Source organism: Nannospalax galili, unplaced genomic scaffold (genome assembly GCF_000622305.1).
Source record: "Nannospalax galili isolate Female #2095 unplaced genomic scaffold, S.galili_v1.0 scaffold628, whole genome shotgun sequence".
Lineage (NCBI taxonomy): Eukaryota > Metazoa > Chordata > Mammalia > Rodentia > Spalacidae > Nannospalax > Nannospalax galili.
The window spans coordinates 179,480-194,020 of NW_008357492.1; the positions used below are offsets into that span (position 1 = coordinate 179,480).

Sequence of the window (14,541 nt, forward strand, 5' to 3'; positions counted from 1 at the left end):
AAATGGTAAAAGTATTAGTTTATATCACAGAATCTGTATCTCTCATTTTCTTTCTCTTTGATCTTTTCTACCCTCCCTTTGTCTTTGTGCACATGGTTTGAGTGGTGGTGGTGGGGCTCAGTGTGCATGTGTGTGCTGTGTGTATGTATAAATTTTAAATTAGTTGCCTGGCAGATTTTGAGAAACATGCTCCTTTTTTGTCATTCAGTGTAACTTTATTTACTATTTATTGCACATATAGAGGTCTTTAATTTCTAACCACCATGAGTTCAAAAGACTATTTTCCATGAAGCTGAACATGAGCATTACTGAATTCATTTATTTGTGATGTGTGTGGTTTGTTTTTATTGTAAATATCTGGGTGATTCACATTGCCATATTTCCTGACTCATAAGCATGGAACATGCAGAGGCTGCCAGCAAGCCAGAAGGCCACTCTGCAAGCAAACAGATGCTCTGCATAAGGAGGAACTTCATAGCACAACTTTGAATGTGCAACCTAAGTCATCTCAGAATTATACATGTAGGATCTGGAACTCAAGTGGTTGGTGTTGAGGTTGAGCTGGTCTGGGGAGATTTATTCCTGGAATAATTAAGGACATCTTTCTTCTTAGTTGCTTGTTCCACCACAGCACCTTCATCTTTCTTCTCAGCCTCTTCAGATTCTTTGGTTTCTTCTCCTTCTTCACCCTCACCTCCTTCCTCTTGTTCCTTTGCATCTTCAGATTCATCCTTCACAGCTTTTTCCTCCTCAGCTACCTCCTCTTCTTCCCTTCCTTTTTCTCCCCCTAGTCTTCTACCTCTCCTTCAGGGGAGGGCTCATCCCTGGCCTCCTTAGTTTTGGCACCCTCAATGGTCCCCTCCACCTCGATCTACCCTTCTTGGACATGACTGCTGTAGTAAGCAGTAGAGAAGGAGAAGGCAGATGTCAGATAGGAGCTGCTCTGAAAGTCACCATAGGCAGATCTGCGGAAGAACTGGGAACTGTGAAAGTAGCCACGGGTTATGCTGTCCATGCTGGTGAAACTGAACTGGGTCTCACCTTCCAAGAGTTTCCTGTAAGCTTCCATCTCAATATCCAAGGCTATCTTCACATTGAGGAGATCTTGGAATTCCTTTAGCTACCTGGCCATTTCTCTCTTCGTGATTCTCATTTCATTTTCTAATTTGTTGATTGTGTACTGCATGGCATTGATGTCGGTGTTCTGTTTGTCTCCCAGTACCTGCAGCTGCTTCTCTAGTGCTTTGTTCCTCCCCAGGCGTGCTTCGAAGCTTCCTCCCCCGGCATGTCAAGGAAGGCCTTGGGCAGGCAGCATAGCTCACTAGGAACTGGAACTCAGCTAGAAATCTGTAATAACAATCATCTAGGAGCTGGTCAGGCTCAGTTTGCCAGGAACCAGAACACAGCTAAAAATCTAGAACCTGTGGCCATTCTGGAATTATGAATGGTGAGAACCTGGTTCCTTGGAGGCTACGGGAGCCAGGGTCCATTGTACCCAGCCTGCAGGCTGGTCTGCATGTGTTGATTTGAAACAGGATCTTTCAGGAATATCCTGGGTGTTGGGGTCACCTAACCTGCCCCCGACTTGGGTTCCTCTAGAGAGTTAAATGAACACATCACCGTCTTAAGAGATGATATAGTTTGAAGTACAACCACATTCTGAATTTTAATATCTAAGAGCCATGTTTTAAGTGAATCTGGAGAAAAAGAGTTTACTACAAGGATCTCCCCTGAAGTTATCCAAAAAAATAAGTTATCTTGGTTTTGGAGGGTTATATTTTGTTCTTTTCATTTGTTATCTTTTAAAAATTATTCTATTTAATTTTAGGCTACTTATTATATTAATATTATTCATAAGAAACAGGAAAAGCTATCTTGAGTCCACCCCTGGGAAAAAAAAGAACAAAGTCTGTAAATCTATAGGAACTAAAAGCAGAGGCCTTGGTAACAGGATAGGAAGAATAAATATCATACTTTTCACAATGAGCAAAGATAAATACCTCATTTTTCAAGATTTCATCCACTGAAAGATGTGTTCAAGTCTTAAAAAAAAGAAAAAAAAGAAGAAAAATGATCCAAACAACAGAACAGACAAAATACAAAATAACCCCTCACAACTCAAGATAACAAAATAGAGCAGACCACCAGATAGGGCCAAGTTCTGGCCCCCCTCCAGACTCCCTCTGGGATAGTGGCTGAGAACACAGGGGACTGCCTGAGAGTTCCCGGGTCCTGCCTCTGCAGTGGTAGTGAGCTTCCCTTAATCGTGCCATACCCATTCTTCTCCCTGGGATTTTGGCATTCCCCTCCCAAGGTCCCAGGGAAGATTTGGCTTTGGTAGGCTAAAGCTGAGATCCTAGCAGGCTGCCTGAGTGGTGGCTTTCAACCTCCATCGGTGTGGTGACTCTGATCTCAGCAGACTGCCAGAGAGTACAGAGTTCTGTCCTCCCTCTGACAGAGGGGCTGAGAACACAGGGGAACACCTGATAACACCTCGATCCTACCTCTAAGTGGTTAAGGAAGCATGAGTGTATTTGACTAGGACCTGAATTGGGCTTCTGCGGGTACTTCTGAAGAGCTAGTTTGAAGCCATCAGTTTCCTCCAAATTAAACATGAGAGAACCTGAAACCTGTACCAACCAGCTTTATATAACAAATAAAGGAAGGATTAAGGCACCCTGATACATAAACAGACGCATATGTCAACATAATTCTCATATCAGAATCATAAAGAAAAAAAGAAATTCACATGCCAAAATCACAACGAAAGAATAATAAAATGGAAAGCCAAAATACTATGTCCCCAACAAACACCATCAATTCCTTAAAAGAGTTCTACATGCAGAACCCCCTAGAGATAACCCAGGACACTGAATTTAAAAGAACAATCGTAAACATGATCAAGGAATTCAATGAATTTAAAGAACACATGAACAAACAAATCAAAGAACTAAAAGAAGATAGGGATAAATTTCTGAATGAATTTACAGAAGAGATAGAAACATTGAACAAAACTCAGGTAGAAATGATGAAGGAAGTGCAAAACTCAACAAGTCAAGTTGAAACAACAGGGGAAAGCCTCAACTGTAGAATAAATGAAATGAAAAAAATTTCAAAACTGGAGGATAAAGTTGAAGAACTCGACCACTCAAGCAAAGCTTATGGAAAACTTAAAAAAAAAAAACAAACAGGAATGGAATATTCAAGAGATGTGGGGTACCATGAAAAGACCAAATATATGGATCATAGGAATAGAGGAAGGAGAAGAATTTTAGGTTAATGGTATTGTCCAGATCTTAAACAGGATTGAAGAAGAGAATTTCCCAAAATTAAGGAATGACATCCCCATACAAATACAAAAAGCACATAGAACACCAAATAGAGAGGATCAGAAAAGAAACTCTCTGTGACATATCATAGTAAAAACACTAAATGCAAAGAACAAAGTGAGAATACTGAAAGGAGCAAAAGAAAAATAAGTCACATACAAAGGAAAGCCCATCAGAATTACACCTGTCTTATCAATGCAAATTATGAAAGCCAGAAGAGCCTGGACCAAGGTATTTCCAGTTCTACATGACAATAGATGTCAGCCAAAAATATTTTACCCAGCAAAAAATGTCTATTATAGTTGAGGGGAAAATAAAAATCTTCCATGACACGAATAGCCTGGAAGAATACATGTCCACAAAACCAGCCCTTCAAAGAACACTTAAAGCAATACAGCGAGTGGAGAGAGAAACAACTATACCACAGGGGCAACAAAAGAAAATAAAGGTAAAATCGAGGACAAAATTAGTTAGAGAACACAAACAGCAATTAAAATGACAGCAACCAATACACATCTTTCATAGTAACCATAAGTATCAATGGACTGAACTCCCCAGTCAAAAGACACAGGCTAAGTGAATGGATTAAGAAACAAAATCCATCTTGTTTGCAAGAAACTCACCTCATCTTCAAGGACAGACACTACCTTAAGGTAAAAGGATGGTAAAGAATATTCCAAGCAAATAATGCTAAGAAAGAAGCAGGGGTTATGTGATAGCTAATCCTGGGTGTCAACTTGACTGGATCTGGGATTAACTGAAATGAGAGGGATTTTCTTAATTGGATCATCTGAAGCTGGAAGACACATGGGTGTTACTTTCTGATGGCAGTCCGTATAAAAGGCCATGGCAGAGGAGAACGCCTGGCTTCTTGCTGCTTGTTTTCTCTCTCACTGCTGAGTTCATCTTGCTGCTGTAGACTGATGACTAGCTGATCTTTTGTAATTCATCAGACCTTCAATGCCAGATTGGGACTACTGAGACATCCAGCTTCGTGGATTGAGCAACTGCGGATTCTCAGCCTCTCCAGTGTGGTGCAGCCATTGTTGGACTACTCGGATTTTATCCTGTGAGCTAAGCTGATAAATCTCTACACATATATATTCATTCTACCAGTTATGTTTCTTTGGAGAACGCTGACTAATAAAGGTTACAATTCAAATATCTGACAAAATGGATTTCAAAGTAAAACTAATCAGAAGCGATAAGGAGAGTCACTTCATTTTGATCAAAGGAACAGTTAAACAAGAAGATATTACAATCTTTAACATATATGCATCAAACTGCTGCACCCAAGTTCATAAAAACAACACTACAGGACTTTAAGACACAGATTAACCACAACTCAGTAATAGTAGGGGACTTCAATACCCTATTGTCTCCATTAGACAGGACAACTGGACAAACAATAAAGAGAGAGATGTCTGAATTAAATGATACCATACATCAAATGGACCTAACACACATCTTTCGAATATTCCACCCAAACACCAAAGAATACAGTTTCTACTCAGCACCCTATTTAAGTTTTTCAAAAATTGACCACATACTGGGCCGCAAAACAAACCTCAAGAAATACAAAACAGTTGAAATAATTCCATACATTCCATAGGACCACAATGCACTAAAGCTCAAACTCAACACTGGAAAAAACCCTACTCCCTACACGAACTCATGGCAATTGAACAACAGACTCCTAACCAATGAGTGGGTAAAAGGAGAAATTAAGAAATAATCAAAAGAATTCCTGGAATTCAACAAAAACTACAATACAATACAACACAACCTGTGGTACACTTTAAAAGCAGTCCTAAGAGGGAAGTTTATAGCTCTAAATGCCTACATTAAAAAATTAGAAAGAGCCCAAATAAATGACCTAACACTACATCTCAAGACAATGGAAAGGCAAGAAGAAATGTAACCCAAACCCAGAAGAAGAGAAGAAATAACAAAAATGAGAGCAGAAATTGATGAAATAGAAGCAAAGAAAGCAATACAAAGAATCACTGAATCTAAGTGCTGGTGCTTTGAAAAGCTAAACAAAATAGGCAGAACCTTACCCAGTTATGCAAAAGAAAGAAATCCAAACCAACAAAATCAGAAATGAAAGGGGAAACATCTTAACAGACACTCAAAAGATGCATACAATTATAAGTGAATATTTTAAAAACCTATATACGCTATTAATTTGGAAATCTAAAAGAAATGGATGGATATCCAAAATCATGGGAACCACCAAGTTAAACCTAGATCAACAGTTTAAACAGACCGATAATATACAAGGAAATTGAAACAGTAATACAAAGCTTCCCAACTAATAAAAGCCCAGGCCCACATTGACTTTCAGAAGAATTCTACCAGATATTTAAAGAAGACCTCCAACCAATACTACTTAAATTATTCAAAATGCTAGAAACAGAGGGAGAACTCCCAAGGTACTTCTATCAAGTCAGCATCACTCTAATATCCAAACCGGGTAAAGACAATGAAAAAAGAAAATCATAGACCCATATCCTTAGTGAACATAGATGGAAATATTCTCAACAGAATACTTGCAAATCGCATACAGACACACATCAAGATATCAATCACCATGATCAAGTAGGTTTTATCCTAGAGATGCAGGTGTGGTTCAGTATGTGCAAGTCAACAAGCATCACTAACATATAAAGGGACTCAAAGACAAAAATCACATTGTCATCTCAATAGATGCAGAAAATATATTTGACAAAACTCAGCATGCATTTATGTTCAAAGTCCTAGAGGGAATTGGGCTGGAGGGAACATACCTCAATATAATTAAAGCTAGACACAACAAACCACAGCCAACATCATTCTAAATTGAGAAAAGTGGGAAGCATTTCCATTAAAATCAGGAGTCAGACAAGGATGTCCACTACCTCCACTCCTTTACAACATGGTGCTTGAAACTCTTGCTAGAGCAATAAGACAGCAGAAGGAAATTAAAGGGGTAGTAATTGGAGAAGAAGTCAAACTATCCCTTTTTGAAGATGATATGACACTATACCTAAGAGATCCCAAAAGTTCCACCAGAAAACTCCTAGAACTGATCAACGCTTTCCGTATAGTGGCAGGAAATAAAATCAATTTACAAAAATTAGTAGCTTTTCTATATACCAATAATAAGCAATTGGAAAAAGAATACAGGGAAATGCTCCCATTCACAATTGCTGCAAAAAAAGTATTTTGGAATAAATCTGACCAAAGACATCAAAAATCTCTACAATGAAAATTTTAAACCATTAAAGAAAGAGATTGAGGAAGACACCAGGAGACAGAAGGACCTCCCATGTTCATGGATTGGAAGAATTAATATTGTGAAAATGATAACCTTACCAAAAGCAATATATAGATTCAATGCAAATCCAATCAAAATCCCCATGATGTACTTCACAGAATTAGAAAAAATAATCCTTAAGACCCCAGATAGGCAAAGAAACTCTGTGCACAAAGAGAAATTCTAGGGGGATTACTATACCAGATCTCAAAGTATACTACAGAGCTATAGTCATAAAAGCAGCATGGTACTGACACAAAAATAGACACATAGATCAATGGAACATCATTGAAGATGCAAACCCAAATACATGCAATTTCAGCCACCTGATATTTGACAAAGGTACCAAGAACACACAATGGAGGAAAGACAGCATCTTCAATAAATGGTGCTGGCAAAACTGGATTGCCACCTCTAAAAGAATAAAACTATATCCTTATCTTTTACCTTGCACAAAAGTCAACTCCAAATGAATCAAAGATCTCAATGTGAAACTGGAAACCCTGAAACTATTAGAAGAAAATATTGGCAGTCACTTACAAGATATAGGTGTAGGAATGGGTTTTATAAATCAGACAGCAGTTGCTCAGGAATTAAGGTTAGCAACCAATAAAGGGGGACAGCATTAAACAAAAAAGCTGCTGTACAGCAAAAGAAACAATCAGAAAGTGAAGAGAAAACAGACAGAGTGGGAAAACATCTTCACCAGTGACACATCTGACAGGGGTTTAACATCCAGAATATATAAAGAACTCAAAAAGCAATACTCCCTCACTGGAGTATCTAGCCACTCTTCCCAGACAACTGTATGTAATTTGGCCCTAATCACACATGGTCTCCTAGATTTGGGGAGGGCTAAAGTATACAATCTGGGGAAGGCTAGGAAAAGAAGGAGTGACTCATGCTGGGTTAAGTCTTTCCAGTGTGCATGCCCTCAAGTCCAAATACAGCTCAGTTATCTCAGTAAGTAAGCTCAATAAATTCACTGGTTTCCCAGTAAAAATTTAATCAAACATTGGCTTAACACTAGAATCTTAAAAAGGAATAAGCATTGCTTAGTTCACACAGGAAAAGAATTCTCACCACAGATGGAATTCTGCTTAGTTTACACAGGAAAAGAATTCTCACCACATTTGTTATGTTTCATAATTATTAAAAAAGAGAAAGAAATAAAATTAGAATGTAAAAGATGTTAAAAGATATGGGAATGGAGATAGTTTCCAAAAAAAGACAGAGAAAATGAGAAAGCCTTAGCAAGTGAATGTCCGTGTAGGTTTGTTATGATATATAAAGGATGAGACAAAAATAGTATACACATAATCTTAAAATTTCTAAAGTCATAGATTAGTTGACTTGTTTAAGGAACAAAATATATATCTTGTCAAGGTTTATCTGAGAATATTTGCTTTTTTACTCAAGCCTTATCTACATAGCACATGATAATTAAAAGTACCAGACTGGTGGAACTAACCTTATTGGGTGTTTAACAGCCATAGTTTGAGGCCTATACTAATGAGGTCAGAGTGACTTAAAGGACACTTTTTGCCCTTGCCCTCCAAGGTCAACTGATTTCCTGGGCTCTATGGAACATCTCTGAAAATGTCCTGCAACTGCAGTGAGTAACCTGTCCTCGTGTTCAGGGAGGCCATGGAGACCCAAGATGTGCCAGTGTCCAATCTACAAAGAGTAGGATGAACTCAGAAGAAACATCTCATCCATGCTTCCAAGTGAAGCCAGACATGGTCGAGCAGGACCTTTGACTTATCTTCACATAGATGGAACTGGTAAAAGAAAGGAGCCAGGAGCTCCTCCCAAGCCCATATGACCCCTGAGGAACAGATTTTCAAGTGACCTTAAGTGAAAAATAAATTGATTTATTTGGACCAACTGTATGGTCTTAAACACCCAAAAGGAAAGTATAACAAAAGAGTAAAGTCCTCACTATATTTCTTTAAGAATTCAAGGGATTATGCTTCCCAGACATTAGGCTTAAGTCCATATGAAAAGTTATTTAGAAAATTATTTCTCATTGATGACTTTGTTCCTAATCAGAAAGTGCTGCTCAGTGCTTCAAATCTTGGTCTCCAATACTGTATTGCCCACCTGTTGCTAAGGGAGACAACCCACTATTGTCTCAAAATGATGGATAAATTTGTTTTCTCCCCCTATCTAGAAGACTTTGAGAGGGAACTGACACTGATTCTAACCACTCCAACAGCTATCAAAATACCTGAAAGCAAATCCTGAATCCATCACTCTAGAGTCCAGCCTTGAAAGACAAAAGGAAACTGAGGAGGAACCCAATAGAAGGATGTCTTTGGAAGCCCTTGTCCAGAAATTCCAATGGACTTTCATATGAATATTTGAAAATTGCCCTGTGCTGACTTTTTTCTAGTTCCCTGTCTAGAACTTGTAATGTTAATTACTCTTGCCTTTACTTCTCCTTCACATCTCCTATTCACCAATCAAGGACTTTCTACAGATAAGAGTTATGCAGTTTGGGGGTCTTTTAGATAGAACCACTGAAGGGGTAATCCAATTGCCTCACCCTGCATCTCTGTTCAGCACAGAAGAATCCAGAGTGTTCTGCATCCATATTCCCTACGGCAATTTGGATAATCCCTTCAGAGGATGGCATGCTAAGAATAGGAGGTAGGAATGGGCTAGGCAGTTAGTGTAAAAAGACTGGAAAAAATGTAGCTAGTTTGTGAGCTAAAAGTCAAAATGCCCTTGGGCCTCTTGGCAACATACTCTGTTCCAAAGGCCAAAAATGTCCAAAGTATTGTGGAGCTTGTATCTAATCATTAAAAGATTTTAGGGTTACCTCTTCAAAGGGGGAAATGGTGGCATCGAGGGAGTAGGCATGGATTTGATCAAAAACCTTATATGCATGCATGAAATTCTCAGTAAAGTTTTTGTAAAAGTTAAAAAAAAGAACTTTATAAGCCTTCTTCCAGCAACTTCCTATAAGCTTCCTATAGCAAGGTGACACCATCTCAAACCTCCCTAAACTGTGCCACAAACTTGGAAAAAAAATTTCCAAACACCTGGAGCATATGGAGGACATTTTAATTCAAACAACCTCATTCCACTCCCTGACCTACAGAGGTTCATGACCATACTAAATACACATGCATGTAGTCCATCCTTAAATATAGACATAGTCTTTACCAGTCTCAATATTATTCAAAAGTATACAGTCCAAAATCTTTTCTGTGACTCAAGGCAATTACTTACCTGTAAGCCTCTGTCAAATCAAAAGAAAAATTACATACTCTCAACATGCAATGGAACTGAATACACATTCCCATTTGAAAAGGGAGGAATGGAGGCATACTTAGGAAATATTGGATCAAAATAAAACTGAAAACCAGCATGGCAAGCACTAAATCCAGTAGCTCCATATCTGACTTCTGGGACTTTACATCCAAGAGGCTTAGATGGCTCAGCCACTCCAGCTTTGCTGTGTGCAATATACGTCTCTCTCAAGGGCTGGCACCACTCCCTGTACCCAACTCTCCTTGACAGATATCTCACAGGTCTGGCCTCTTGAACACCTCTTTCTGTGTCTATCCACTGCCAGCAATGCTTGACAATCACAGCTTCATGCATTGGCCTGTTGGGGCATTTTTTTTAATGCTGGGACAGCCATGCTGCACACAATGTGGTTTCAGCGGCTCTCTGAACACACAAAGCAAAAACTGACAACAGCTTCATTGTACCAGTACCACATGACGGACACCGTCAAGTTCAGCTGCCTTCCTGGGGTGGACTCGGGACAGTTTCATTAACATTACCAGCAGGTTTTCGATGCTGTGTCTTTCTAGGAATAGAAAACCTTTCAGACATTTTCCTTTCACAAGTTGAAATTTTAGCTGAATGTGGTCTTTGCTCTGAAGGTGCTGTTTCCATTGTTTAAGTGACAATCTCTAGGGATCTCCTAAGCCCTTCAATCTCATTATCAAAGATGTCCTGTCCTTATCACATGCCTTGGCTCCGACATTAATCTTCCTAATGCTTTTTGTCAATGAAAACTGTGCATTCTGCAATTCTTTATGACCTACTTGCTCTTTTTTTCAAAGTGGATCCTCAAAATATTGACCACTAATGGCCACACAAACATTTCTATGATAGGCTGTCTTGAAATTTCCCCTATCAAATAAATTAGTTCATGACACTTCAAGTTAGCCCCAGGCAAGTTTTTCTGCTGTGGGTATCTTCTAGACAGACTATTTGCCAAAGATTCCCAGTTTCTGCTTAAGTACTTATTTCCCTCAGGAACTGCTTTGCTATCAGCACTATCTTCCAGGGTCTTACTAAAATAGCCCATTAATCTCTGTGTAATAGCCTGAGCTCCTCCATTGTATGTAAGACATCTTGGGGAGCAGTCCCACACCCTACCCTGGCTTGGGGCCAGAAGATCCAACAAGAACTGAGGAACTCACCCATATAATCCTGGGAGGTCCAATTGAGGCTTATCTGGCTTTTGTGACTGCTTGTCTGGCTACTGTAACAAGAGACTTTACCTGTTGGATTTTACCTTTAAAAGCTCCTGTCCCCTCCCAGTTAGTGTGGCATTCTCTAAATGGGTTCAAAAGTGCAGTCACTGGACAGGAAATAGATTTGGCTAATTCGGACCTTTTTGAGTCTGAGTGGTCTTCTCCCAGTTAAGCTGAACACTGTAATATTTGCTTACAGCTATAAACAGATTTTTTAGCCCAGACTTTCAGTCTTCTAGATTCCTCCAATCACAGAGACAGACAGGATATTTAGAGTGAACAGCCCACACACTCGCACTAAATTTCATATTAGTTAAATTCTTATTGCTATGTCGAAACTCTGTGACCAAGGGAACTTATAGGAACAACAGCTTATCTGAACTTACCGTTTCAGTTTCCACAGTGATGAGAGTCCAACACAGAAGAGAGGCAGAGTGAGGGGTCAGAGAAGGACTATAGGGATAAGCACTTACATCTTCAAGCAGGCACAGGAAGCAGAGTGTGACTGGAAATTAGGCCAGGCTGAAGAACTCTCTGCTGAGGGTGGTGTCTCATGCCTTTAATCCAGCACTTGGAAGTAGTAGGCAAGCAGATCTCTGTGACTTTGAGGCCAGCCTGGTCAACAGATGGGGCTACAGAGAGACCCTATCTCAAAAAGATGAAAAATTGTGTGTAGGGGGATTGAGGGATTGCAGAGATGGGGCAGCAGATTACTGCACTGACCTCTCTTGCAGAGGACCTGGTTCGATTCCCAGCACTCACATGGACACTAACATCTGTGTGTAACTCCAGTTTCAGGGAATCTGACACCCTCTTCTGACCTCTGCAGGCATTGCATGACATGAATGCACTTACACACATGTAGGCAATACACTTATACACTTAAAATAAAAATTATAAAATATAGTAAATAAAATATTTTTTAAAAACTCTAAGCCCAGCACCAGTGACATGCTTCTTCCAGCAAGACCAAACCTTCTAAGATTCCCCAAAGCAGTGCCACCAACTGAAAACCAAAAGTCCAAATACTTGGAGCTTGTGGGGGACATTCTCATTCAAACCAAAACTCTGCATGAAGAACTGTCCTTCAAATGCATAAGAGTTGTCTGAACATAACTTCATGGTAAGGCTCATATCCCCAAGTTCTTCAAACATATTCATATAAGGAACTTGCCAAACGTTCAAATCAGGCTCAGGGTCAAATATTAAACATCAAACAATTTAGGGCATGCTGAATCATATGGTGTACATTTCGTGATAGCATGCACATCAGCCTGAAACTCTTGAAGAGCTATTTTCTACTCTTTTAGAAACACTCAAAACTAATTGCTGGGCATGGTGGTGCACACCTTTAATCCCAGAACTTGGGAGGCAGAATCAGGTGGATCTCTGTGAGTTTGAGTCCAGCCTGGTCTACATAGTCAGTTCTAGGCCAGCACGGACTACAGGGAGACCCTGCCTCAAAAAGACAAAAACAACAACAACAACAACAACAAAACAACTAGCCATATTTGCAGTCATTTGGTTTGTGGTTCAAAGTTACATGCCCAAGAGTATTGTGCTGCCTCCAAAATCCAAACAGGTACACTCAGTGCTCTGCCTTTTATTTGGCAGTAGGAGAATACAGGTGTGATGGTTTACCCTAGAAACCAAAAGGAATGTCTTTGTATGTCCCAGATGACTGCATTCCTATAAACTTCCCTGACCTAGAAGGCCATTAAATTTGAATAAGATTGATTTCACATGCTATTACCTGCATATGCTTTAGTGAGTCCATGGTGGTCGTTAACTTCTCCCATCATGATAAGTATAAATATTTCAGTATGAAGGAACAATGCGGTACCTTGTGGAAAATGCTGATCAAAGTCACTGTAATCCATGTTAAGACATAGCAATACAGAACTAGTACACAGTTGATGTGGAACAGGATAGCAATAATGCTGGCCTTGACACTTGAAAGAAAATTTCTCCTAGTGGCCTTTATTAACCTGTAAGGTGATAAAAAAATTTGTATGGAAAACACAAATGATCAAAGTCACTGTAATCCATGTTAAGACATAGCAATACAGAACTAGTACACAGTTGATGTGGAACAGGATAGCAATAATGCTGGCCTTGACACTTGAAAGAAAATTTCTTCTAGTGATCCTTATTAACATGTAAGGTGATAAAGGATTTGCAATACTATTTTTGTGTGTGTATGGTGGGGGGAGACAGGGTCTTCCTGTAGCCCTCAGCTGCCCTGGAGCTCAACCACCTGGCCTTGAACTCACAGAGATCCACCTGCCTCTGCCTCCCAAGTGCTGGGATTAAAGGCCTGTACCACCACACCAGGCATTACAATTGCAATTCTATTAACTTTGCACCAGTTCCTGCTGGCATGTTAAATAGCTCAAGTAAGAACACCAGAGCTGGCACTACAGCTGCAATTAGACTCATGGATTGATTACATATTAAATAAATATATGTCTACATTATCCATCAATATTCTTCACAGACCAACTAGGACTGCTAAAGTGAGAGCTGGATCTCTCCCACCCCCTGCAACCTTCAAATTCTGAATAGTGGCAATGTTCTGTACAATCCCTCCAGGAATGCAACATGCCTTGATCATTTCTATCCCGATTTTCCAACCACAGTAGCCCTCAGTTCACAAGCCATGGAACCAATGTGAGAATTATGCCAAATTCTAAGGAGATTTATGCCAATTATGGACTCTGGAATAGCTACAGAGTGAACTTAGGCACACATTGTTATAGTTGAGAAAGAGAAATGGAAAAATGCTTGACAGTGTAGCATGATACATAAAAACACGCTCTGGGGGCTGGTGAGATGCCTCAATGGTTAAGAACAAGGGCTGTTTTTGCAGACCTGGCTTCAAATCCCAGGATCCACATGGCATCCAGAAACTGTCCATAATTCCAGTTCCAAGGGCTCTGACACCCTCTTCTGACCTCCATGGTCATTGCACAACAAGGATGAACTTACATATATGTAGGTAATACATGCATACACATAAAAGTAATAAAATATTTTAAAAAATGTAAACACACTGTGCTAATTTGTAAGTGTAACTTGAGTGCTTTTTGATTTTAAAACGAAAGGGTTTATCGAAGCCAAAATTTAAAGAGTTACATTTCATCAAGTATATTTACTGGAAGGAGAAATAACAGCCACCCATAGGCCCCACAGTGTGCTTCACATTTATCTGAGTTTATGATATTTATACTATCCAACTGCACTTATTTACGATGGATGGTGACTATATCTTTCTTGTTCTTCCTTCTGAGTTTTTTTTTTTTTGTCTTTTTAGTTTTTTGTGACAGGCTGGCCTTGGCTTTCAACTCACAGAGATTCACCTGCTTCTGTCTCTCAAATGGTGGGATTGAAGGTGTTTGCCACTACACCTAGCACC

The 14,541-nt window shown here is 39.5% G+C and overlaps 1 pseudogene; it reads right to left on the reverse strand.

The window, feature by feature from the left end:
* Positions 1–536: 536 nt before the first annotated feature.
* On the reverse strand, positions 537–13,006 carry LOC103751640 (annotated as a pseudogene).
* Between the last annotated feature and the right edge of the window lie 1,535 nt (positions 13,007–14,541).